Consider the following 13273-nt stretch of genomic DNA (forward strand, 5'->3'; position numbering starts at 1 on the left):
ATTCCCATACCCTAAGGTTGGTTCACACATACTGGCTTCATCAGCATACCTAAAGGTCTTCCACATCCTTCTCTTCCAAGTGATCCTAAAAGCAAAGGAAAAGTCAAAATAGATGGTACAATGCAGTGCAATAGTTGAGGAGGATGAGGAAGAAGGCCTCACTATTCAGACTGTGAAGAAGGGAGCTGTTCTCAGAAACTGGACAACCACACCATCCTGGGCCCACCGAGTCCCTGGGTAGCTTGGCATATTTTTTTTTTTTGCAGCCACTCTAGGCATTTAAAATTTTTAGTAACTTTGTTTTAAAGACTTGCTTGTTTCAAAATAAATGCTCGATTCATTGAGTCGTATTTGTCTGGATGTTGTTTAATTGTAATAAAATGCATTTGCTCTTTATTATTCATTACTATTTTCTACACTTTTTCTTTCTATAGCTATTACTTTTACAGATGAACCGGTAACTGTCACATGTAATGAGGCAACGCGACATGAGAACAGTGATTCAGATGAAGAAGACGAGATACCCGAGGAAGTTGTCAGGGAGGTGGAAAACTTTGATAATAAGCCTAAGTCCAACATGGACGAAACCGAAGCAGTAAATATGGGAGACGCCGAAACTATCAAGGAGACACGCATCAGCATTCACTTATCACCAACAAAAAAGGAAGAGTACATTGCTTCTTAAGGGAGTACGAGGACATTTTTGCATGGTCATATGATGACATGACAGGTTTGAGCACATCCATAGTGGCTCACAAGTTACCTACCAATCCAATGTGTCCGCCGGTAAAGCAGAAACTAAGAAAGTTCAAACCAGACATGAGCCTGAAAATCAAGGAGGAAGTTACCAAGAAGATCAAAGCTAAAGTTCTCAGGGTGGTTGAGTACCCAACCTGGTTAGCCAACATTGTGCCAATTCCGAAGAAAGATGGGAAAGTTAGAGTATGTTTTGACTATCGGGATTTAAACAAAGCAAGTCCCAAGGACGACATTCCACTGCCGCGCATACACATCCTGATCGATAATTGCACCAAGCATGAACTCCAATACTTTGTAGATTGCTTTGCGGGTTATCACCAGATCTGGATGGATGAAGAAGACGTAGAGAAAATAGCTTTCATTACACTATGGGGGGTACACTGCTACAAAATGATGTCGTTCGGTCTGAAGAATGCTGGGGCTACTTACATGAGAGCCATGACAACCATCTCCTATGATATGATACACAAAGAAATAGAGGTGTATGTGGACGGCGTCATTATCAAATCCAAGAGGGTCGCATATCACATAGCAGACTTAAGAAAGTTATTTGACAGGCAGAGGAGGTATAACTTGAAGCTAAACCCCGCAAAGTGTGCATTCAAGGTTCCCGCAGGAAAGTTACTGGGATTCATATCAGTCGTCGAGGGTCGAGCTAGATACATCTAAAGCCAAGGCTATTGAGGAGTTACCGCCACCTAGGAGCAAAAAGGACGTGATGAGCTTCCTAGGACGTCTCAACTATATCAGTCGCTTCATAGCACAGTCCATAGTCATATGTGAACCCATCTTCAAGATGTTGAGAAAAGATGCCGACACAAGCTGGACCGAAGACCGTCAGAACGCCTTTGACAAAATCAAGGAATACATGTCCACACCACCGGTCTTGGTCCCGCCAGAGCTGGGACGGTCGTTGCTACTCTATCTATCCGTATCGGATAGAGTCTTCAGATGCGTTCTGGGACAACATGACGAGACAGGGAGAAAAGAGCAAGCCATATACTACTTGAGTAAGAAGTTCACGCCTTACGAAGCATGGTACTCTCTGTTGGAACGCACTTGTTGTGCTTTGACCTAGACGGCGCAGAAATTGAGGCATTACTTCTGTGCCTACACCACATACCTCATATCCAGGATGGACCCTTTGAAGTATATGTTTCAGAAACCCATGCTGATTGGAAAGTTGGCCAAGTGGCAGATACTGTTAAGTGAGTTCGACATCGTCTACGTAACTCAAAAGGCGGTCAAAGGACAATCATTGGCAGATCATCTTGCCGAGAATCCGGTGGGAGGAGAATACGAACCCTTGAAAACATATTTTCCTGACGAAGAGGTGTCATTTGTAGGAGAAGACATTACTGAAGCATATGACAGTTGGAGGATGTTCTTTGATGGAGCTACAAATTTCAAAGGGGTAGGCATTGGAGCAGTTTTGGTATTAAAAACAGGTCAACATTATCCGGTATCTGCTAAACACAAAATTCCCTGCACTAACAACATGGCGGAGTATGAAGCTTGCATACTAGGACTCAACATGGCAGTCAACATGAACATTCAAGAGCTGCTAGTAATTGGGGATCCAGATTTGCTTGTGCACCAGGTACAAGAAGAGTGGGCCACCAAGAATTCCAAGATATTGCCATATCTGCACCATGTGCAGGAATTGAGAAAGAGGTTCACCAAGATAGAGTTTCGGTATATACCTAGAATTCAGAATGAGTTTGTCGATGCATAGGCCACTTTGTCTTCTATGATACATCATCCGGACAAGAACTTCATTGATCCCATCCCAATAAAGGTCCATAATCAACCGGCTTATTTTGCCCAGGTCGAGGAATAGATATATGGAATGCCTTGGTTCCATGACATGAAGGAGTATTTGGCGAAAGGAGAATATCTAGAGCATGCAGACCACACTCAGAAACACACACTTTGGAGATTGTCCCAATCACTTATTCCGAGAGGAGAGTGATGCCATGGCTAAAGTTCCAGACCTCGAGGCCCAACTCCGGTTAGCCTGTGACAGTGCTTCCACTCAAGCAGACGCGATTGTGAAGCTCGAATCCGAGCTTTTGAAGGTAAGGGTCAAGATCGTTGATGCACGAGCTTGTTTAACGTGAAAATGGTAATAAAAATTAAATTTGTTGATGGGACTCTAAAAATACGTGATCAATTTTTATGCTAGTTGTAAAGCATGATGCTATGTGTATGAATTTTAAGGACGAAATGCACGCTAGAATAGAGTTATAATCGAATCGATGAGTTAGCTATTTAGGGCCTCGAGCTAGTCGGCTTGGGGCCTCGAGGTCGACTCCCGGGCTCGGGCTCGAGCTATTAGGGGCAGTCGGGGAAGGGCTAATAGTTGTGATATAATTAAAGGAGGCTCTTGATGGCCAAAGATAAGCAATAAATGAAGAACGAGTATGAAGATAATAAGTAAGAGCAACAATATCGAGAGAGTATGTTAGAGAGAAAAGAGAGAGAGTTATCATATAATTTGTGTAGAATAGTTGGAGCAACAATAGTTGTTTAAAAAATGGTAAGAATCCCCTTTATATAGAAGGGGAAACCTTATATGGTACGACATAAATTAATTGTAAAGATATGGAGACGGGACAACTAGATGTGACACCCTGATTCGGGTTCAGAGTAGGCCAGCTAGGCTTTGTCAGACTTAGCCGTGTGTCTTGGGAACTCCCCATTTTTTACTCTATCCTCGGTCGATATTCCCTTTAGGCCGGGTGTCGACGAGCTCCGAGGATGGAGACTCGAGCGCGTCTTCGCAGCCTCGAGGCTTCGAGGTCACCCTCTGAAATGCCTTAATGACGGGAAATTGGACCTTGTGATTTTGCCGTATACTGATAGTCTCCGCGTTTCCTAGAACGAAATGATAGGAAACTATTTTAATGCCCAACTCTTCAGGTTCCTCGTGACGACGTCATACCGATAACGCAACCTATGACGTGAGACTTCATGATAACCGGGACATCCTATGGACTTTTCTTTTCGGTGCCATTCAATGCACTGTCGATTCCAATCTTTAAGGTCATAATACCGCCGTCGACTCATTTTTCAATGGCGCATTGATTGCGCCTGCCGATCCGTCTTTCAAAGGAATTGATGGCCATGTTATCACCCCCTATATATGGGAGCCTCATGGGATTAATTTTCCATCCAAGTCTCTTCATATATTTACCACATCTTCCTTTCTTTCCATCCTCAACCATCATTCTCCATGATTGAGGACCATGGCCTCGCGATCGTGTAGCCGTGATTATATCGGTCGCGGCCCTTGAACTTCCCTTAGTTGAGCGAGATTTTGCTTTTTCGCCGTTGTTGTTATTGTTGTTGTTGTTGTCATTCCGAGATGTCAATACAGGGACGACCGACATCTTTCGGTCTAGAAGGACGTTCGGACTCTACACCGCTACTCATGAGGGCGCTAAGACTATACTACGCTGCTCACCCTCCTACCCTGGCCCGGCGCATTACACCCATTTTGGATTCCTTGGAGTGTGGTGGCGGTTGTTTACTAACTGTTGCATCTCGTTCCGGGCGACGTTCCAAGAAGTGGCTTTATAATAGTAGTACTAGCGGAGTTTGCATCAGCTAGATTTTTCACCCAGCCACTTCTTCGCTCCTTTTGGCTTCTCTTTCGTCATTTTGCTCTTCTCCATCGCTTTCCCCATCTACATCTTCCCTTTTGAAAGCTGCCATCCTGGTGGTCGATGTAAGGCTTCGAGGAGATGGCACTTTCCAAGATATTGTCTTTGAGGTTATGCGCCCGAGAGGAAGATATCTGAAGATGATGCTGTCGAGGTCGCACCCTTGAGAATGGGCTAGGCTCTAGGCTTTTATTTCATGTGTCCCCTTTTGCCTCTTTGTTTCTGTGTAAAAACCCTTGTGGGCTTTTGTAATCATATGTAAGGACCCCCCGCGGGCTGTTGTACCCAAACGTTTATGAATATAAGAATATTTTCTCGACTTTCGTCTTTGATGTTTGCCATTTTCTTTAACACTTGTGGAGACTCTGGATGTATGCCTCTACTGTCTATTGTCAATATCTAACTCGGTGTGGGAGTATTCGTTCTGGCCTTTGGTCGATAGAAACGACAGTTCTTTTGTAATTTAACTATTTGGTCTGTAATAATTTGTAACAAACATTAGGATTGGCTAGTAAAAATGGATGGGGCAATTATGCATGTTTTAAGGGTAGATATCCTGCCTATAGGACCTTTTAATAAATTCTGCCTGTTTTACTTCCCCACTTAGATAACATCCCTATAGGATCTCTTTAATAAATTCTGCGTGTTTTACTTCCACACATAGACATCATGCCTATAGGATCTAATGGCTATATTCGGACATCATGCCCCAAGGTTAAAATCAGCTTCGAAATTAGATATCATGCCTATAAGATTTTCATAGAAATCATAGGAATTTCGCAATGATCAAATAAATCCTGCCTACTCTGCATCTTGATCAATTAGACACCATGCCTATAAGATTAAAATTAGCTATAATAGAAAGCATGCCTATAGGATCCAAATCGCTTGTTTAGAATTGTTTACTGTATTACTACACTCCTAATCAACAGTAGATATCATGCTCCTAGGACATCACTATTACGCCTAGGCAAGCCTTAGGTAATAATAATGATAAAATTAAATCCTCCCCTATTTAATTAGCAACTGCTATAACCGGCAGGCAGGCCTGATTCGGACTTCTTATCTGAGCTATATAATGAATCGGGTTCTGACTCAAATCCCCTACCATAGGACTTTTAAAATTCAGACTTTAACTGTGTTGAGTCGTGCTATTTATGTGTATTATTTGCTGAGGATTGTATGAGCCTTCTAATTGCTTACATGTTTCCCCTTTGCATGTAGTCCTACGTGTTTTTGTATGTCGCCTTAGCATTTTTACCTTTAAACCTAAGAGTCAGCCTAAATCCTCCCTCTTATAAGAATAGTAGTCCTAAAATTCCTCCAGGATTGATACGAATGGTACGGGTAATAGCACACAATAGAGTTCGAGACCAATCCGCACTTTAAATACCTTTACGAGGTGGGAATGGTAGATATGGGTATGATGACCGGTGCGCTAATACCACGTGTAGCCCCTCTTTTGAGGAGTGATTACCGGGTATTGCATTGATGTGATCCATATTACAAACAAACCTAGGACCCATGTACATTCATCAGCATGCTTAGTTATAACTCTTTCAAAACTTTGTTTTATTTAATCATTTTCAAACACTCGTGTATTTAAAATCCCCTCTTATTTGAGCCTTGTTTGTTTACTTGTTAATTGCACTAATTCGCAAAGAACTATCTGGCCGGGAACCACACTAGTGGATCCTGATGGGTGCCTAACACCTTCCCTTTGGGATAATTTCAAGACCTTACCCTATATCTGGTTATCAAACGTAGTTGTAGTTGAACCATATAGGTGCCCTAATGCACCTTAAAATCGTTAGGTGGCGACTCTTCAAAATTGCAAAACCCCTTTTCCAAAAGGAAAGAGTTGGCCCAACCAAAATGTCATAAACCCGATTCCGTGAAGGAAAAGGGGGCGCGACAACCACTCATCAAGCATTGCTATAGGATTTGATACACACGAGCGGAATATGATGTTGAGCATGATTTATGCAACAATAAATAGCATATTGTCAAGTATTTGTACGTAAGAAAAAAATGATAAATGCAGTATTAAAATAACTGAAAGACAATTACAAAAAGAAAACAAGGAGACAAGTCAGTTTTAGGAAACAATAAATGCTTGAAAATAAGAAGTTCAATCCAAATAAGGGGGAAGGGAAAGGTTGTATCAAAATAAAGCATGCTTGGGACTAATTCAGAAAAACAAGTTCGTTATGGTAAGAGCCTAAAATATCCCCAGCAGAGTCGCCATGTTGTCGCGCCCCGTTTTTCCTTCGTGGGGAAGCCCGAGTTTCGACATTCATGGGGGAACAACTCGTTTCCTTTTGGGAATTGGCTGTTTGAAGAGTCACCACCTAACGGATTAGGTGCGTTAGGGCACCTAGAGCAATTAACTCATGTAACCAGTTTGCATTACCAGAGATTAGGATAAGGGCTCGAAATAACCTTGAAGGGAAGGTGTTAGGCACCCCTCGCGGTCCACAAAGGTGGGTCCTGGCCTAACTATGTGAATTAGTCAATCAAGTAAGCAGTCTCAGCACATATTTGCCGTATACTGAGTTGATTAGTCAATCAAGTAAGCAGTCTTAGATGGTTCAATGCACATATATGAAAGTAAAGAGGTTTTGACAGTTTAAAAACATATATGTAAAGAATAAGAAATTTAGATAGTTTGAACACACGTGAATTGGGAAAGGGAAGTCCTAAGTTGATTAGCCTATAGGATCAATCCGTGCAATGCCTGGTAATCCTCCTCAACTAGAGGGGCTACACGTGACATTAGCGCGCAGGTTATCGTATCCCTTTACTGCCCATTACCCTCCCCTTAGTGGTTATAAGCGAGTTTAATTAACGAACTCTAAGCGTGCTTTACCCGTCCCTTCCCTATGGCCCCGGAGGAGTTTAGGACCTCTAGACTCAGGTAGTTCTAGACAATCTTAAGGTGTTTAAAAGGCAAAAGTCTAGGCGATAACAAATAACGCACAGGACTGTCAATTAAGGAAGCAGATAAAAGGCTCATATTTACCTCCACATATATGTAGGCAAATAAGCAGCACGTCTCAAACAACTTATTTTTTCAAAAAAAATCAGAAAACCTAGGAACATGATATCTAGATGAACATTACAGAACATAACATGCAGCGTTTGTTTTAAGGGAATTGGCAGAATCCTAACCAGTTTGCCTACTGGTTTTATAGCCTGTTAAGCCTGGACAATTTCACACATAAACAGAACATGATTTCACAGTTATCTAACGGCCTAAGGCTTGCCTAGACGTGTATATGCAGTCATAATCTTGGAACCACTTAAGCAATTTGATGTTCTTTCATCCTATAGGCATGGTGATCTATGTGATGAATATATAGTAGGTGATGTTATACTGATTCATGCCATAATATGGTACCTATGTGTGGGGGTGTTTTAGCCTACTTAATTTAGCGACATGTTTCGAAGAAGATATACATGCAATCCTAAAATACGATCTCTAATGCACATGGAGAAGGTTATTTTATTTTAAACAGTACTAGTAACCTAATGACATCATTTCTAAGTGATAGCGACTTGTGCAGAATCAGAAGTGAAATGATGAACTATAACATGTGATATGCAGAAGCAGTAAATATGATTGTCCTAAGTCACGATATCTAATGCAGGAATTTTGCTTGATTTAATGCGAGTAAGCATAGCAATCCTAAAGCATGGTATCTAATGTGTCACACAAACCTAAAACATGATTTCTACAGCAACTCATCATAATGTAAAACCTAAAACATGGTTTCTACTCAATCTACCCCACAGAATCATATAGCTACCCTCCCCTTTTTACTAGTTACCCCAATATCTGTTTACAAAGGATTATTACAAACCAGGATTTAGTAAATTGCATCAATGAGAAGTAAACTCATACTATAGAGAGCCTAAAGGTGGCCCAAAATAAACCTGGGAGTACCAGTCCTTCCGAGTAGTCTCAAATGCCCAGAAATCTCATAGCCAACAAGTGTCCAGGTGTGTCAGAGTTCCCTAAGGACCTCAAGGATCCCAGGCGGTACTCACACGAAGACCTTTCTCAAATAGGGACTAGTTATGTACAGTGTGGAAGGGACAGCCCTAGTATGCCAGCGTTCAGAGAGATCTCAAGGATCCCTAACCAGTACACATACCAGAGGGGCAGAACTAAAAATCTAAGAGTAAAGTGGGAGTGCTTGACATAGTTTGAAAGATTTAGTGAAAATAGTATAGAGATGACTGTAAGAGTGAAAGGGTTTTCTAAAATAGAAACTAGTTTGGTAGTGAAAAAAAAACGGTTTGAGAAGAGTACCAAAACATTTTTTGAAAATAGCAAACAATCAATTGGTCATAAAACATCAAAATTCAGAAACACTTAACAAACCGATCTCACATCAGGGTAAAGGTACTGGGGATACATAGAATTTACATTTTTAAAGAGAACACATGATAGGGCCCAGGGAGGCATATAGTCAACAAAATGCATAGAACACTTAGAAGCTTATAGAATTAAAAGGTTAGTCATGATGGTAGTTAATAAAGCCATGTTGAAAGCAAAGAAACACTGGAAAGAATCAAACACACAACTAGAGTCAGTGGAATGCCTTAGAGATTAGGTAGCTAACATGATTTCTTCAGGGAAGGATACTAGACAGGGGTGAATAGACATGCTTGAATAACATCAAAAGGACAACTATAGTTTGTACACGCTAATTACATATTGGACAAAGTACGATGAGACATGCTAAGTAAGGCAGTAAACAAGAACTGTAATTGAATCTATAACTAATGAGCTAGCACTGAAATGGAACACATAGAGTTTAGGTTTCAAAGTTTAACTGAGACATACCAGCCAAGTAAGAGAAATGTAGAATATGAAAGAAACAGGTGCAATTCCACTATCTAGCCTTGGCTTTTAGCCGACTAGACCGACAATAGCACAAGTAGCAAAGAAGGAGAAGAGTTTGAATGTATGTGTGTGTTATGAATTGATGTTCCTTTGTTAAGAAGTTAAATAAGAGAGTTTATATAGTGGTTCAAGTGTAGAGCATGTAAGGTAAAGGAATCATAATCAGCAATTAAGGGATCTCAGAATCCAATCATACAAAGAGATCAGCATAGTCTTCCCTTAATTAAGGGCAATTAGCCAACGGTAATAACAGGATTAATTAAGGTAAGAGGTTCAAATAAGACCAAATAAAGGAGTAAATAATCAGGGGTCTAATTAAGTAAAGAATCAGTAAATATACAACCATCAAATAAGGCAAGAACGACTAATTAAGGTCGTAATCATAGAAACATGCAAGACTTAGGAGTACAGATTTTTAATAGAGAATATCAATCAACCAGATTAACAACAATTCTTGAAAGAGTATATCGATTCACATAAATAAAGTATACTAAGTAAAACTTTATAAAAACAGAGAAGATAACCGGAAAATTGATTCAAAAACCCTAATAGTGATTAGTTAGGCAAAAATCACAGAGCAATGCATTGATAAAGGAAAATTGTGTAGGTCAATGATATAGAGTGAATCAATACAATTGGTAACATTGAAAACTCAGAATCGAAGACAAAATTAGAAAATTTCTAGGAAATCCTGTAAGAGTTACTCGATTCGTTTCAGATCTATACAGACCTGAGAAGATCGGGGATAATAAATTAGAGTTTTTTAGAGAGCATAACACAGATGAGAACATAGGCCTAGAAAACCATGGATTCATAGCAAAATAAGAAAGGTTTGTTACTCATGGTCGAGCAGACGGCCTGAAACAGGCAATGAAATCAAAGGTGCAAACCACACCGCCTAGGTCCCTTGAGATCTTCTTAAGGATCTAGGAAACTGATGAACCATAGCAAGTAGGAGGCCAGTATAGGCCTGAGAGGACAACGAAATATCATAGAACGGAGGGCTAAGGCGGTGACTGCGCCTGAGGATTCGAGGGCGGCTGTTGGAGAAAATGATTTAGGGTTAGGGGTCATTAGGAATAAAAAGGAAAGGAGAAACGATGGTCGTTGATCTCTGTGATCAACTGCAAGGATTAGAGGGGTTTGGGGCCAGGTAGAGGTCTCTAGGTTTGGGCTGGGGTGGATTTTGGCCTAGTCTTAGTGGGTTAGGTCCGAAAATTAGAGAAATTAAAAGGCTATTTGTTAAATACCCAAATAATTGATAAAAATATTTTATAGAAATAATTAACAATGAGAAAAAATAATTTTCATGAACAAAGGTGCTTTAAAATAATTATTCAATATTTTAAAAATATAATGGACCATTTTTTGGTAAGATAATACAGTGATATATGCTTGGGCGATAATTGCAAAATTATTGCAATTGTAACCAAAAGGTATAAATCTGGCCATTTGTGAAATAATTTAAACTTAATATGGCTATAAATAACAAAATTAAATCAATGAAATGTTATAGAGCCACTTGTGATGCAATTTTTGTAATCATTTATATAAATAAAGTACTAGAATAAATTAATTTAAAAATATAGAAATTATGAAAAAATATCAATTGATGCTAATGCGTAGTTTTGAAAGTATATATATGCATTTTAAAATATAATAGGGAAAAATTGGGTATCAACAGTCACAGAATGATAAGACGTCCTCAGATACATAACTCCGAGTCCGCTTTTCCCTAGTGATCGATACTTTGGTACGCTTGAACACGCGTCGTTGAGAGACATCGTCTGCGCCAATGATCATGTGGATTACATGTTGTGGTTCTTCTTGTTCGTTTCTCCTTGCATATCTCTCCATGAGGTGATTCTTAGCCCGATCACCTAGGAATTCTCGAAGGTGACCCTCGTTAAACAAATGAGCCACTTCTTCCCGTAGTTGTCTACAATCTTCTGTCTGGTGACCATGTGTGCCATGATACTTGCACATCAAGTTCGGATTTCTTTGAGTGGGATCGGTCTATATTACCCTGGTCCACAAGGTGTCTTTAATTCTCCCAATTGCGGAGACGATCCCTTATGCATCACTGCTGATGTTGTACTCAGATAATCGTGGAGGCTCGGCCGAGTCGGAGTGCTTGTCGAAACCGCTCTTGCTCATGAGTCCCCGAGAGCTTTGGCATCAATCGTTTTTTTGATCGCTTCGAGGAGTGATACAGCTCGAGCCGTTGTTTCTTCGGTCGGTATATGGCTGATACCGTTCTTTGTTGAATCGTGATCCCCAATCTATGTCCCTCGGGGGCTTGGTTGCAAATCTGTTAGGGTAAAATGAACCCGAGGGAGCTCCCAAATGGTCGTCTTCGACCCTGATTTTTGACTGGTAACGATTGTGCACATCCGACCATGTCACAGATGGATATTCAATCAAGTTCTGCTTTAACTGTCGAGACGCAATCGAGCTACTTTCATTCATACCCTACATAAAGTCCTGTATTGCCCAGTCATCGGAGACCGACGACAGTTCCATTCTTTCCATTTAGAACCTTGACACGAAATCCCTTAGCATCTCATCGTTCTTTTGCGTTATTTTGAAGACGTCCGATTTTCTTGTGGCCACCTTTATGGCTCCGGCATGCGCTTTCATAAAGGCAGCTGCAAACATAGCAAACGAGTCGATAGAGTTGGGAGCTAAGTTGTGTTACAAAATCATAGCTCATTTCGACAACGTTTCTCCAAATTTGTTAAACAAGACTGACTCGATCTCATCGTCATTCAAATCATTTCCTTTGATTCCGCAAGTGGATGAAGTAATATGACCATTGGGGTCGGTTATTCCATTACACTTGGGTATATCGAGCATGCAAAATTTTATACGGATGGGCATTGGAGCCGCTCTTTGAGGGAATGGTTTTTATATGAATATTTTGGCGTCTAAACCTTTCTAGACGGGAGGTGCCCCTGGTATCTGGTCTACATGGGAGTTATAAGTCTCCATCTTCATATCATTGTCTTGAATTTTCTTTTCTCCGGATTTGATCCTCTTAGTGAGCTCATCGAGCATTTTCATAATCGTAGGATCAGTCCCCGAACCGTTTTCATTATACCTTTTTGGCGTTGGCTCAACACATCGATTGTTTTCATGTTCAGCTACGCTCGGGGCTTTATTTTGACTTTGGAGTTGAGCGATGGCGATTTGCTGTGCCTGCAGCATCTCGAATATTACTTGGAGATGGACTCCCCCATCTCCTAGTCCTGGCGTTCCTTTGTCCTCTTGTCGAGCTTCCCCGCGTGCATTCCCTACGGGGTGTGTGCATGAATCCGCGTTTACAGTGTTATGCAAACTGATATCAACTGGCTCCATATTTGGCACTCCCTCAGGTTTTATGGGTGGTACACCGACTCATATATCGCTATTTTCTCCAAGGCCCTCATTGTCATGAATATGTGCGTTTTGTGTGCTAGACATGTTCAAGCATGAGAATAAAAAAATCTTGACAAGAAAAAGTGTAAAGTTAACGTGTGTAACGAGATTCAGTAAAGAAGTAATCACTATTATCTTTAGCCCCACCGTGGGCGCCAAACTGTTTACCTCGAAAATACGACTAATAATTAAATTTTATTTGTGGTTTTACAGATATGTGATTTAGTTCAATACAAATTAATAATCAAGAAATATTAAGTAGAAATGAATGTTAGAAGTGAATCAAACTAATGTTACTTAGCAGTAGTGACCTCGAGCTTAGTGACCTCGAGGCGGCTTAAGGCAGTAAGAACAATTAAGTAGGAAACTCAAAGTAAGAACAATAAAGCTGAAGAATAATGCCGATGAACAGTAGACAAAAAAGTAGAGAGTATATTCTTTGCTTAGTAAAAGGTGATGTTACAAATGATTAGGGGTCCCCGTTATATAATACGGAAACCCTAGATAAGGAATATTTCCA

This window comes from Nicotiana attenuata, unplaced genomic scaffold (genome assembly GCF_001879085.1).
Source record: "Nicotiana attenuata strain UT unplaced genomic scaffold, NIATTr2, whole genome shotgun sequence".
Taxonomy (NCBI): Eukaryota; Viridiplantae; Streptophyta; class Magnoliopsida; order Solanales; family Solanaceae; genus Nicotiana; species Nicotiana attenuata.